Source organism: Schistocerca nitens, chromosome 6, assembly GCF_023898315.1.
Source record: "Schistocerca nitens isolate TAMUIC-IGC-003100 chromosome 6, iqSchNite1.1, whole genome shotgun sequence".
In the NCBI taxonomy this organism is placed as follows: domain Eukaryota; kingdom Metazoa; phylum Arthropoda; class Insecta; order Orthoptera; family Acrididae; genus Schistocerca; species Schistocerca nitens.
Window position 1 is genome coordinate 757,619,774 of NC_064619.1, and position 14,995 is coordinate 757,634,768.

The window sequence follows — 14,995 nt, forward strand, 5'->3', positions numbered from 1 at the left end:
ACACAGAAATTGCATCGGAATTAAATATAAGAGACACAATGCCGACTTAAGTACAGGAAAACTGAGTCTTCCTACTGTCTACGTTTTGAGCGTTTCCTGTGTCACCAGTTTTACATTCCGATGCACCTCTGCAGGTTTGCTGTATCCATTGGACCTTCCCATGGACGATGAAACACAGAAATTGCATCGGAATTAAGTATCAGAGACACAATGCCGACTTAAGTAAAGGAAGACTGAGTCTTCCTACTGTCTATGTTTTCAGCGTTTCCTGTGTAATCAGTTTTACATTCCGATGCACCTCTGCAGGTTTACTGTATTCCTTGGACCTTCCCATGGACGATGAAACACAGAAATTGCATCGCAATTAAAAATAAGAGACACAATGCCGACTTAAGTACAGGAAGACTGAGTCTTCCTACTGTCTATGTATTGAGCGTTTCCTGTGTCACCAGTTTTAAGTACCGATGCAGCTCTGCAGGTTTACTGTATCACTTGGACCTTCACAGTGACGATGAAACACAGATATTGCATCGAAATTAAATATAGAAGACACAATGCCGATTTAAGTACAGGAAGACTGAGTCTTCCTACTGTCTATGTTTTCAGCGTTTCCTGTGTAATCAGTTTTACATTCCGATGCAAATCTGCAGGTTTACTGTATTCCTTGGACCTTTCCATGGACGATGAAACACAGAAATTGCATCGGAATGAAATATAAGAGGCACAATGCCGACTTAAGTACAGTTAGGCTGAGTCTTCCTACTGTCTATGCTTTGAGCGTTTCCTGTGTCACCAGTTTTACATTCCGATGCACCTTTGCAGGTTTACTGTATCCATTGGACCTTCCTATTGCCGATTTAACGCAGAAATTGAATCGGATTTAAATATAAGAGGCACAATGCGCGACTTAAGTACAGGAAGGCTGAGTCTTCCTACTGTCTATGTTTTGAGCGTTTCCTGTGTCATCAGTTTTACATTCCGATGCATCTCTGCAGGTTTACTGCATCCATTCGACCTTCACAGTTACGATGAAACACACAAATTGCATCGGATTAAAATATAAGAGACACAATGCCTACTTAAGTACAGGAAGTCTGAGTCTTCCTACTGTCTATGTTTTGAGGGTTTCCTGTGTCATCAGTTTTACACTCCGATGCACCTCTGCAGGTTTACTGTATCCCTAGGACCTTCACAGTGACGATGAAACACAGAAATTGCATCGGAATTAATTATAAGACACACATTGCCAACTTAAGTACTACAAAACTTAGTCGTCTTAGGGTCTATTTTTGAGTGTCTCCTGTGTCACCAGTTTTACATTCCGATGCACCTCTGCAGGTTTACTGTATCACTTGGACCTTCACAGTGACGATGAAACACAGAAATTGCATCGGAATTAAATATAAGACACACAATGCCGACTTAAGTACTACAAAACTGAGTCTTCCTAGGGTCTATGTTTTGAGCGTTTCTGTGTCACCAGTTTTACATTCCGATGAACCTCTGCAGGATTACTGTATCCATTCGACCTTCCCAATGACGATGAAACACACAAATTGCATCGGAATTAAATATAAGAGACACAGTGCCGACTTAAGTACAAAGAACTGAGTCTTCTTTAGGGTCTATGTTTTGAGCGTTTCCTGTGTCACCAGTTTTACATTACGATGAGCCTCTGCAGGTTTACTGTATCCCTTGGACCTTCCCATGGACGATGAAACACAGAAATTGCATCGGAATTAAATATAAGAGACACAATGCCGACTTAATTACAGGAAGTCTGAGTCTTCCTACTGTCTATGTTTTCAGCGTTTCCTGTGTAATCAGTTTAACATTCCGATGCACCTCTGCAGGTTTACTGTATTCCTTGGACCTTCCCATGGACGATGAAACACAGAAATTGCATCGGAATTAAATATAAGAGACACAATGCCGACTTAAGTACAGGAAGACTGAGTCTTCCTACAGTCTATGTTTTGAGCTTTTCCTGTGTCACCAGTTTTACATTCCGATGCACCTCTGCATGTTTACTGTATCCACTGGACCTTCACAGTGACGATGAAACACAGAAATTGCTTTGGAATTAAACATAAGAGACACAATGCCGCCTGAAGTCAGGAAGACTGAGTCTTCCCACTGTCTATGTTTTGAGCGTTTCCTGTATCACCCGTTTTACATTCCGATGCACCTCTGCAGGTTTACTGTATCCATTAGACCTTCCCATTGACGATGAAACACAGAAATTGCATCGGATTTAAATATAAGAGACACAATGCAGACTTAAGTACAGGTAGGCTGAGTCTTCCTACTGTCTATGTTTTGAGCGATTCCTGTGTCACCAGTTTTACATTCCGATGCACCTCTGCAGGTTTGCTGTATCCCTTTTACCTTCCATCGACGATGAAACACAGAAATTGCACCGGATTTATATATAAGAGACACAATGCCGATTTAAGTACAGGAAGACTGAGTCTATCTACTGTCTATGTTTTGAGCGTTTCCTGTGTCACCTGTTTTACATTCCGATGCACCTCTGCAGGTTTACTGTATCCGTAGGACCTTCACAGTGACAATAAAACACAGAAATTGCATCGGAATTAAATATAAGAGACACAATGCCGACTTAAGTACTACAAAACTGAGTCTTCCTAGGGTCTATGTTTTGAGCGTTTCTTTGTCACCAGTTTTACATTCCGATGAACCTCTGCAGGATTACTGTATCCATTCGACCTTCCCAAAGACGATGAAACACACAAATTGCATCGGAATTAAATATAAGAGACACAGTGCCGACTTAAGTACAAAGAACTGAGTCTTCTTTAGGGTCTATGTTTTGAGCGTTTCCTGTGTCACCAGTTTTACATTCCGATGGGCCTCTGCAGGTTTACTGTATCACTTGGACCTTCCCATGGACGATGAAACACACAAATTGCATCGGAATTAAATATAAGAGTCACAATGCCGACTTAAGTACGGGAAGACTGAGTCTTATTACTGTCTATGTTTTGAGCGTTTCCTGTGTCACCAGTTTCACATTCCGATGCACCTCTGCAGGTTTACTGTATCCCTTGGACATTCCCATCGACGATCAAACACAGAAATTGCATCGGAATTAAATATAAGAGACACAATGCCGACTTAAGTACAGGAAAACTGAGTCTTCCTACTGTCTACGTTTTGAGCGTTTCCTGTGTCACCAGTTTTACATTCCGATGCACCTCTGCAGGTTTGCTGTATACATTGGACCTTCCCATGGACGATGAAACACAGAAATTGCATCGGATTTAAATATAAGAGACACAATGCCGACTTAAGTAAAGGAAGACTGAGTCTTCCTACTGTCTATGTTTTCAGCGTTTCCTGTGTAATCAGTTTTACATTCCGATGCACCTCTGCAGGTTTACTGTATTCCTTGGACCTTCCCATGGACGATGAAACACATAAATTGCATCGCAATTAAAAATAAGAGACACAATGCCGACTTAAGTACAGGAAGACTGAGTCTTCCTACTGTCTATGTATTGAGCGTTTCCTGTGTCACCAGTTTTACATACCGATGCAGCTCTGCAGGTTTACTGTATCACTTGGACCTTCACAGTGACGATGAAACACAGATATTGCATCGAAATTAAATATAAGAGACACAATGCCGATTTAAGTACAGGAAGACTGAGTCTTCCTACTGTCTATGTTTTCAGCGTTTCCTGTGTAATCAGTTTTACATTCCGATGCACCTCTGCAGGTTTACTGTATTCCTTGGACCTTTCCATGGACGATGAAACACAGAAATTGCATCGGAATTAAATATAAGAGGCACAATGCCGACTTAAGTACAGTTAGGCTGAGTCTTCCTACTGTCTATGCTTTGAGCGTTTCCTGTGTCACCAGTTTTACATTCCGATGCACCTTTGCAGGTTTACTGTATCCATTGGTCCTTCCTATTGCCGATTTAACGCAGAAATTGAATCGGATTTAAATATAATAGGCACAATGCGCGACTTAAGTACAGGAAGGCTGAGTCTTCCTACTGTCTATGTTTGAGCGTTTCCTGTGTCATCAGTTTTACATTCCGATGCATCTCTGCAGGTTTACTGCATCCATTCGACCTTCACAGTTACGATGAAACACACAAATTGCATCGGATTAAAATATAAGAGACACAATGCCTACTTAAGTACAGGAAGTCTGAGTCTTCCTACTGTCTATGTTTTGAGGGTTTCCTGTGTCATCAGTTTTACACTCCGATGCACCTCTGCAGGTTTACTGTATCCGTAGGACCTTCACAGTGACGATGAAACACAGAAATTGCATCGGAATTAATTATAAGAGACACAATGCCGACTTAAGTACTACAAAACTCAGTCTTCTTAGGGTCTATGTTTTGAGCGTTTCCTGTGTCACCAGTTTTACATTCCGATGCACCTCTGCAGGTTTACTGTATCACTTGGACCTTCACAGTGACGATGAAACACAGAAATTGCATCGGAATTAAATATAAGACACACAATGCCGACTTAAGTACTACAAAACTGAGTCTTCCTAGGGTCTATGTTTTGAGCGTTTCTGTGTCACCAGTTTTACATTCCGATGAACCTCTGCAGGATTACTGTATCCATTCGACTTTCCCAATGACGATGAAACACACAAATTGCATCGGAATTAAATATAAGAGACACAGTGCCGACTTAAGTACAAAGAACTGAGTCTTCTTTAGGGTCTATGTTTTGAGCGTTTCCTGTGTCACCAGTTTTACATTACGATGAGCCTCTGCAGGTTTACTGTATCCCTTGGACCTTCCCATGGACGATGAAACACAGAAATTGCATCGGAATTAAATATAAGAGACACAATGCCGACTTAAGTACAGGAAGTCTGAGTCTTCCTACTGTCTATGTTTTGAGCGTTTCCTGTGTCACCAGTTTCACATTCCGATGCACCTCTGCAGGTTTACTGTATCCCTTGGACATTTCCATCGACGATGAAACACAGAAATTGCATCGGAATTAAATATAAGAGACACAATGCCGACTTAAGTACTACAAAACTGAGTCTTCCTAGGGTCTACGATTTGAGCGTTTCCTGTGTCACCAGTTTTACATTCCGATTAACCTCTGCAGGTTTACTGTATCCATTGGACCTTCCCATTGACGATGAAACACAGAAATTGCATCGGATTTAAATATAAGAGACACAATGCCGACTTAAGTACAGGAAAACTGAGTCTTCCTACTGTCTATGATTTGAGCGTCTCCTGTGTCACCGGTTTCACATACCGATGCACCTCTGCAGGTTTACTGTATCCCTTGGACCTTCACAGTGACGATGAAACACAGAAATTGCATCGGAATTAAATATAAGAGAAACAATGCCGACTTAAGTACAATAAGACTGAGTCTTCCTACTGTTTATGTTTTCAGCGTTTCCTGTGTAATCAGTTTTACATTCCGATGCACCTCTGAAGGTCTACTGTATTCCTTGGACCTTCCCATGGACGATGAAACACAGAAATTGCATCGGAATTAAATAGAAGAGACACAATGCCGACTTAAGTACAGGAAGACTGAGTCTTCCAACTGTCTACGTTTTGAGCTTTTCCTGTGTCACCAGTTTTACATTCCGATGCACCTCTGCAGGTTTACTGTATCCAATGGACCTTCACAGTGACGATGAAACACAGATATTGCTTTGGAATTAAACATAAGAGACACAATGCCGACTTAGGTACAGGAAGACTGTGTCTTCCTACTGTCTATGTATTGAGCGTTTCCTGTGTCACCAGGTTTACATTCCGATGCACCTCTGCAGGTTTACTGTATCCCTTGGTCCTTCCCATTGACGATGAAACACAGAAATTTCATCGGAATTAAATGTAAGAGACACAATGCCGCCTTAAGTCAGGAAGACTGAGTCTGCCCACTGTCTATGTTTTGAGCGTTTCCTGTATCACCCGTTTTACATTCCGATGCACCTCTGCAGGTTTACTGTATCCATTATACCTTCCCATTGACGATGAAACACAGAAATTGCATCGGATTTAAATATAAGAGACACAATGCAGACTTAAGTACAGGTAGACTGAGTCTTCCTACTGTCATTGTTTTGAGCGTTTCCTGTGTCACCAGTTTTACATTCCGATGCACCTCTGCAGGTTTGCTGTATCCCTTGGACCTTCCATCGACGATGAAACACAGAAATTGCATCGGAATTAAATATAAGAGTCACAATGCGGATTTAAGTACAGGAAGACTGAGTCTTCCTACTGTCTATGTTTTCAGCGTTTCCTGTGTAATCAGTTTTACATTCCGATGCACCTCTGCAGGTTTACTGTATTCCTTGGACCTTCCCATGGACGATGAAACACAGAAATTGCATCGGAATTAAAAATAAGAGACACAATGCCGACTTAAGTACAGGAAGACTGAGTCTTCCTACTGTCTATGCTTTGAGCGTTTCCTGTGTCACCAGTTTTACATTCCGATGCACCTTTGCATGTTTACTGTATCCATTGGACCTTCCTATTGCCAATGAAACGCAGAAATTGCATCGGATTTAAATATAAGAGGCACAATGCCGACTTAAGTACAGGAAGGCTGAGTCTTCCTACTGTCTATGCTTTGAGCGTTTCCTGTGTCATCAGTTTTACATTCCGATGCATCTCTGCAGGTTTACTGCATCCATTCGACCTTTACAGTGATGATGAAACACACAAATTGCATCGGATTTAAATATAAGAGACACAATGCCTACTTAAGTACAGGAAGTCTGAGTCTTCTTACTGTCTATGTTTTGAGGGTTTCCTGTGTCATCAGTTTTACACTCCGATGCACCTCTGCAGGTTTACTGTATCCCTTGGACCTTCCCACTGACGATGAAACACAGAAATTGCATCGGAATTAAATATAAGAGACACAATGCCGACTTAAGTACAGGAAGACTGAGTCTTTCTACTGTCTATGTTTTGAGCGTTTCCTGTGTCACCAGTTTTACATTCCGATGCACTTCTGCAGGTTTACTGTATCCGTAGGACCTTCACAGTGACGATGAAACACAGAAATTGCATCGGAATTAAATATAAGAGACACAATGCCGACTTAAGTACTACAAAACTCAGTCTTCTTAGGGTCTATGTTTTGAGCGTTTCCTGTGTCACCAGTTTTACATTCCGATGCACCTCTGCAGGTTTATTGTATCCATTGGACCTTCACAGTGACGATGAAACACAGAAATTGCATCGGAATTAAATATAAGAGACACAATGCCGACTTAAGTACTACAAATCTGAGTCTTCCTAGGGTCTATGTTTTGAGCGTTTCTGTGTCACCAGTTTTACATTCCGATAAACCTCTGCAGGTTTACTGTATCCATTCGACCTTCCCAAAGACGATGAAAAACACAAATTGCATCGGAATTAAATATAAGAGACACAGTGCCGACTTCAGTACAAAGAACTGAGTCTTCTTTAGGGTCTATGTTTTGAGCGTTTCCTGTGTCACCAGCTTTACATTCCGATGGGCCTCTGCAGGTTTACTGTATTCCTTGGACCTTCCCATGGACGATGAAACACAGAAATTGCATCGGAATTAAATATAAGAGACACAATGCCGACTTAAGTACGGGAAGACTGAGTCTTCCTACTGTCTATGTTTTGAGCGTTTCCTGTGTCACCAGTTTCACATTCCGATGCACCTCTGCATGTTTACTGTATCCCTTGGACATTCCCATCGACGAAGAAACACAGAAATTGCATCGGAATTAAATATAAGAGACACAATGCCGACTTAAGTACAGGAAAACTGAGTCTTCCTACTGTCTACGTTTTGAGCGTTTCCTGTGTCACCAGTTTTACATTCCGATGAACCTCTGCAGGATTACTGTATCCATTCGACCTTCCCAAAGACGATGAAACACAGAAATTGCATCGGAATTAAATATAAGAGACACAATGCCGACTTAAGTACAGGTAGACTGAGCCTTCCTACTGTCTACGTTTTGAGCGTTTCCTGTGTAACCAGTTTTACATTCCGATGCACCTCTGCAGGTTTGCTGTATCCCTTGGACCTTCCATCGACGATGAAACACAGAAATTGCATCGGATTTAAATATAAGAGACACAATGCCGATTTAACTACAGGAAGACTGAGTCTTTCTACTGTCTATGTTTTGAGCGTTTCCTGTGTCACCTGTTTTACATTCCGATGCACCTCTGCAGGTTTACTGTATCCGTAGGACCTTCACAGTGCCGATGAAACACAGAAATTGCATCGGAATTAAATATAAGAGACACAATGCCGACTTAAGTACTACAAAACTCAGTCTTCTTAGGGTCTATGTTTTGAGCGTTTCCTGTGTCACCAGTTTTACATTCCGATGCACCTCTGCAGGTTTACTGTATCCATTGGACCTTCACAGTGACGATGAAACACAGAAATTGCATCGGAATTAAATATAAGAGACACAATGCCGACTTAAGTACAGGTAGACTGAGCCTTCCTACTGTCTACGTTTTGAGAGTTTCCTGTGTAACCAGTCTTACATTCCGATGCACCTCTGCAGGTTTGCTGTATCCCTTGGACCTTCCATCGACGATGAAACACAGAAACTGCATCGGATTTAAATATAAGAGACACAATCCCGATTTAACTACAGGAAGACTGAGTCTTTCTACTGTCTATGTTTTGAGCGTTTCCTGTGTCACCAGTTTCACATTCCGATGCACCTCTGCGTGTTTACTGTATCCCTTGGACATTCCCATCGACGATGAAACACAGAAATTGCATCGGAATTAAATATAAGAGACACAATGCCGATTTAACTACAGGAAGACTGAGTCTTTCTACTGTCTATGCTTTGAGCGTTTCCTGTGTCACCTGTTTTACATTCCGATGCACCTCTGCAGGTTTACTGTATCCGTAGGACCTTCACAGTGACGATGAAACACAGAAATTGCATCGGAATTAAATATAAGAGACACAATGCCGACTTAAGTACTACAAAACTCAGTCTTCTTAGGGTCTATGTTTTGAGCGTTTCCTGTGTCACCAGTTTTACATTCCAATGCACCTTTGCAGGTTTACTGTATCCATTGGACCTTCACAGTGACGATGAAACACAGAAATTTCATCGGAATTAAATATAAGAGACACAATGCCGACTTAAGTACTACAAAACTGAGTCTTTCTAGGGTCTATGTTTTGAGCGTTTCTGTGTCACCAGTTTTACATTCCGATGAACCTCTGCAGGATTACTGTATCCATTCGACCTTCCCAAAGACGATGAAACACACAAATTGCATCGGAATTAAATATAAGAGACACAGTGCCGACTTAAGTACAAAGAACTGAGTCTTCTTTAGGGTCTATGTTTTGAGCGTTTCCTGTGTCACCAGTTTTACATTCGGATGGGCCTCTGCAGGTTTACTATATCCCTTGGACCTTCCCATGGACGGTGAAACACAGAAATTGCATCGGAATTAAATATAAGAGACACATCGCCGACTTAAGTACGGGAAGACTGAGTCTTCCTACTCTCTATGTTTTGAGCGTTTCCTGTGTCACCAGTTTCACATTCCGATGCACCTCTGCACGTTTACTGTATCCCTTGGACATTCCTATCGACGATGAAACACAGAAATTGCATCGGAATTAAATATAAGAAACACAATTCCGACTTAAGTACAGGAAAACTGAGTCTTCCTACTGTCTACGTTTTGAGCGTCTCCTGTGTCACCGGTTTCACATACCAATGCAACTCTGCAGGTTTACTGTATCCCTTGGACCTTCAAAGTGACGATGAAACACAGAAATTGCATCGGAATTAAATATAAGAGACACAATGCCGACTTAAGTACAGGAAGACTGAATCTTCCTACTGTCTATGTTTTCAGCGTTTCCTGTGTAATCAGTTTTACATTCCGATGCACCTCTGCAGGTTTACTGTATTCCTTGGACCTTCTCATGGACGATGAAACACAGAAATTGCATCGGAATTAAATATAAGAGACACAATGCCGACTTAAGTACAGGAAGACTGAGTCTTCCAACTGTCTATGTTTTGAGCTTTTCCTGTGTCACCAGTTTTGCATTCCGATGCACCTCTGCAGGTTACTGTATCCACTGGACCTTCACAGTGACGATGAAACACAGAAATTGCTTTGGAATTAAACATAAGAGACACAATGCCGACTTAAGTACAGGAAGACTGTGTCTTCCTACTGTCTATGTATTGAGCGTTTCTGTGACACCAGGTTTACATTCCGATGCACCTCTGCAGATTTTCTGTATCCCTTGGACCTTCCCATTGACGATGAAACACAGAAATTTCATCGGAATTAAATGTAAGAGACACAATGCCGCCTTAAGTCAGGAAGACTGAGTCTTCCCACTGTCTATGTTTTGAGCGTTTCCTGTTTCACCCGTTTTACATTCCGATGCACCTCTGCAGGTTTACAGTATCCATTAGAACTTCCCATTGACGATGAAACACAGAAATTGCTTCGGATTTAAATATAAGAGACACAAAGCAGACTTAAGTACAGGTAGAATGATTCTTCCTACTGTCTATGTTTTGAGCGTTTCCTGTGTCACCAGTTTTACATTCCGATGCACCTCTGCAGGTTTGCTGTATCCCTTGGACCTTCCATCGACGATGAAACACAGAATTTGCATCGGATTTAAATATAAGAGACACAATGCCGATTTAAGTACAGGAAGACTGAGTCTTCCTACTGTCTATGTTTTCAGCGTTTCCTGTGTAATCAGTTTTACATTCCGATGCACCTCTGCAGGTTTACTGTATTCCTTGGACCTTCCCATGGACGATGAAACACAGAAATTGCATCGGATTTAAAGATAAGAGACACAATGCCGACTTAAGTACTGGAAGACTGAGTCTTCCTACTGTCTATGTATTGAGCGTTTCCTGTGTCACCAGTTTTACATACCGATGCACCTCCTCAGGTTTACTGTATCACTTGGACCTTCACAGTGACGATGAAACACAGATATTGCATCGGAATTAAATATAAGAGACACAATGCCGATTTAAGTACAGGAAGACTGAGTTTTCCTACTGTCTATGTTTTCAGCGTTTCCTGTGTAATCAGTTTTACATTCCGATGCACCTCTGCAGGTTTACTGTATTCCTTGGACCTTCCCATGGACGATGAAACACAGAAATTGCATCGGAATTAAATATAAGAGGCACAATGCCGACTTAAGTACAGGAAGGCTGAGTCTTCCTACTCTCTATGCTTTGAGCGTTTCCTGTGTCACCAGTTTTACATTCCGATGCACCTTTGCAGCTTTACTGTATCCATTGGACCTTCCTATTGCCGATGAAACGCAGAAATTGCATCGGATTTAAATATAAGAGGCACAATGCCGACTTAAGTACAGGAAGGCTGAGTCTTCCTACTGTCTATGATTTGAGCGTTTCCTGTGTCATCAGTTTTACATTCCGATGCATCTCTGCAGGTTTACTGCATCCATTCGACCTTCACAGTGACGATTAAACACACAAATTGCATCCGATTTAAATATAAGGGACACAATGCCTACTTAAGTACAGGAAAACTGAGTCTTCCTACTGTCTACGTTTTGAGCGTTTCCTGTGTCATCAGTTTTACACTCCGATGCACCTCTGCAGGTTTACTGTATCGATTGGACGTTTCCATTGACGATGAAACACAGAAATTGCATCGGAATTAAATATAAGAGACACAATGCCGACTTAAGTACTACAAAACTGAGTCTTCCTAGGGTCTATGTTTTGAGCGTTTCTGTGTCACCAGTTTTACATTCCGATGAACCTCTGCAGGATTACTGTATCCATTCGACCTTCCCAAAGACGATGAAACACACAAATTGCATCGGAATTAAATATAAGAGACACAGTGCCGACTTAAGTACAAAGAACTGAGTCTTCTTTAGGGTCTATGTTTTGAGCGTTTCCTGTGTCACCAGTTTTACATTCCGATGGGCCTCTGCAGGTTTACTATATCCCTTGGACCTTCCCATGGACGATGAAACACAGAAATTGCATCGGAATTAAATATAAGAGACACATCGCCGACTTAAGTACGGGAAGACTGAGTCTTCCTACTCTCTATGTTTTGAGCGTTTCCTTTGTCACCAGTTTCACATTCCGATGCACCTCTGCAGGTTTACTGTATCCCTTGGACATTCCCATCGACGATGAAACACAGAAATTGCATCGGAATTAAATATAAGAGACACAATGCCGACTTAAGTACAGGAAAACTGAGTCTTCCTACTGTCTACATTTTGAGCGTTTCCTGTGTCACCAGTTTTACATTCCGATGCACCTCTGCAGTTTTACTGTATCGATTGGACCTTCCCATTGACGATGAAACACAGAAATTGCATCGGATTTAAATATAAGAGACACAATGCCGACTTAAGTACTACAAAACTCAGTCTTCTTAGGGTCTATGTTTTGAGCGTTTCCTGTGTCATCAGTTTTACATTCCGATGCACCTCTGCAGGTTTACTGTATCCATTGGACCTTCACAGTGACGATGAAACACAGAAATTGCATCGGAATTAAATATAAGAGACACAATTCCGACTTAAGTACTACAAAACTGAGTCTTCCTAGGGTCTATGTTTTGAGCGTTTCTGTGTCACCAGTTTTACATTCCGATGAACCTCTGCAGGATTACTGTATCCATTCGACCTTCCCAAAGAAGATGAAACACACAAATTGCATCGGAATTAAATATAAGAGACACAGTGCCGGCCGGCCGAAGTGGCCGTGCGGTTAAAGGCGCTGCAGTCTGGAACCGCAGGACCGCTACGGTCGCAGGTTCGAATCCTGCCTCGGGCTTGGATGTTTGTGATGTCCTTAGGTTAGTTAGGTTTAACTAGTTCTAAGTTCTAGGGGACTAATAACCTCAGCAGTTGAGTCCCATAGTGCTCAGAGCCATTTTGAACACAGTGCCGACTTAAGTACAAAGAACTGAGACTTCTTTAGAGTCTATGTTTTGAGCGTTTCCTGTGTCACCAGTTTTACATTCCGATGGGCCTCTGCAGGTTTACTATATCCCTTGGACCTTCCCATGGACGATGAAACACAGAAATTGCATCGGAATTAAATATAAGAGACACATCGCCGACTTAAGTACGGGAAGACTGAGTCTTCCTACTCTCTATGTTTTGAGCGTTTCCTGTGTCACCAGTTTCACATTCCGATGCACCTCTGCAGGTTTACTGTATCCCTTGGACATTCCCATCGACGATGAAACACAGAAATTGCATCGGAATTAAATATAAGAGACACAATGCCGACTTAAGTACAGGAAAACTGAGTCTTCCTACTGTCTACGTTTTGAGCGTTTCCTGTGTCACCAGTTTTACATTCCGATGCACCTCTGCAGGTTTACTGTATCGATTGGACGTTTCCATTGACGATGAAACACAGAAATTGCATCGGATTTAAATATAAGAGACACAATGCCGACTTAAGTAAAGGAAGACTGAGTCTTCCTACTGTCTATGTTTTGAGCGTCTCCTGTGTCACTGGTTTCACATACCGATGCACCTCTGCAGGTTTACTGTATCCCTTGGACCTTCACAGTGACGATGAAACACAGAAATTGCATCGGAATTAAATATAAGAGACACAATGCCGACTTAAGTACAGGAAGACTGAGTCTTCCTACTGTCTATGTTTTCAGCGTTTCCTGTGTAATCAGTTTTACATTCCGATGCACCTCTGCAGGTTTACTGTATTCCTTGGACCTTCCCATGGACGATGAAACACGGAAATTGCATCCGAATTAAATATAAGAGACACAATGCCGACTTAAGTACAGGAAGACTGAGTCTTCCAACTGTCTATGTTTTGAGCTTTTCCTGTGTCACCAGTTTTGCATTCCGATGCACCTCTGCAGGTTACTGTATCCACTGGACCTTCACAGTGACGATGAAACACAGAAATTGCTTTGGAATTAAACATAAGAGACACAATGCCGACTTAAGTACAGGAAGACTGTGTCTTCCTACTGTCTATGTATTGAGCGTTTCCTGTGACACCAGGTTTACATTCCGATGCACCTCTGCAGGTTTACTGTATCCCTTGGACCTTCCCATTGACGATGAAACACAGAAATTTCATCGAAATTAAATGTAAGAGACACAATGCCGCCTTAAGTCAGGAAGACTGAGTCTTCCCACTGTCTATGTTTTGAGCGTTTCCTGTTTCACCCGTTTTACATTCCGATGCACCTCTGCAGGTTTACAGTATCCATTAGACCTTCCCATTGACGATGAAACACAGAAATTGCTTCGGATTTAAATATAAGAGACACAAAGCAGACTTAAGTACAGGTAGACTGATTCTTCCTACTGTCTATGTTTTGAGCGTTTCCTGTGTCACCAGTTTTATATTCCGATGCACCTCTGCAGGATTGCTGTATCCCTTGGACCTTCCATCGACGATGAAACACAGAATTTGCATCGGATTTAAATATAAGAGACACAATGCCGATTTAAGTACAGGAAGACTGAGTCTTCCTCCTGTCTATGTTTTCAGCGTTTCCTGTGTAATCAGTTTTACATTCCGATGCACCTCTGCAGGTTTACTGTATTCCTTGGACCTTCCCATGGACGATGAAACACAGAAATTGCATCGGATTTAAAAATAAGAGACACAATACCGACTTAAGTACTGGAAGACTGAGTCTTCCTACTGTCTATGTATTGAGCGTTTCCTGTGTCACCAGTTTTACATACCGATGCACCTCTGCAGGTTTACTGTATCACTTGGACCTTCACAGTGACGATGAAACACAGATATTGCATCGGAATTAAATATAAGAGACACAATGCCGATTTAAGTACAGGAAGACTGAGTCTTCCTACTGTCTATGTTTTCAGCGTATCCTGTGTAATCAGTTTTACATTCCGATGCACCTCTGCAGGTTTACTGTATTCCTTGGACCTTCCCATGGACGATGAAACACAGATATTGCATCGGA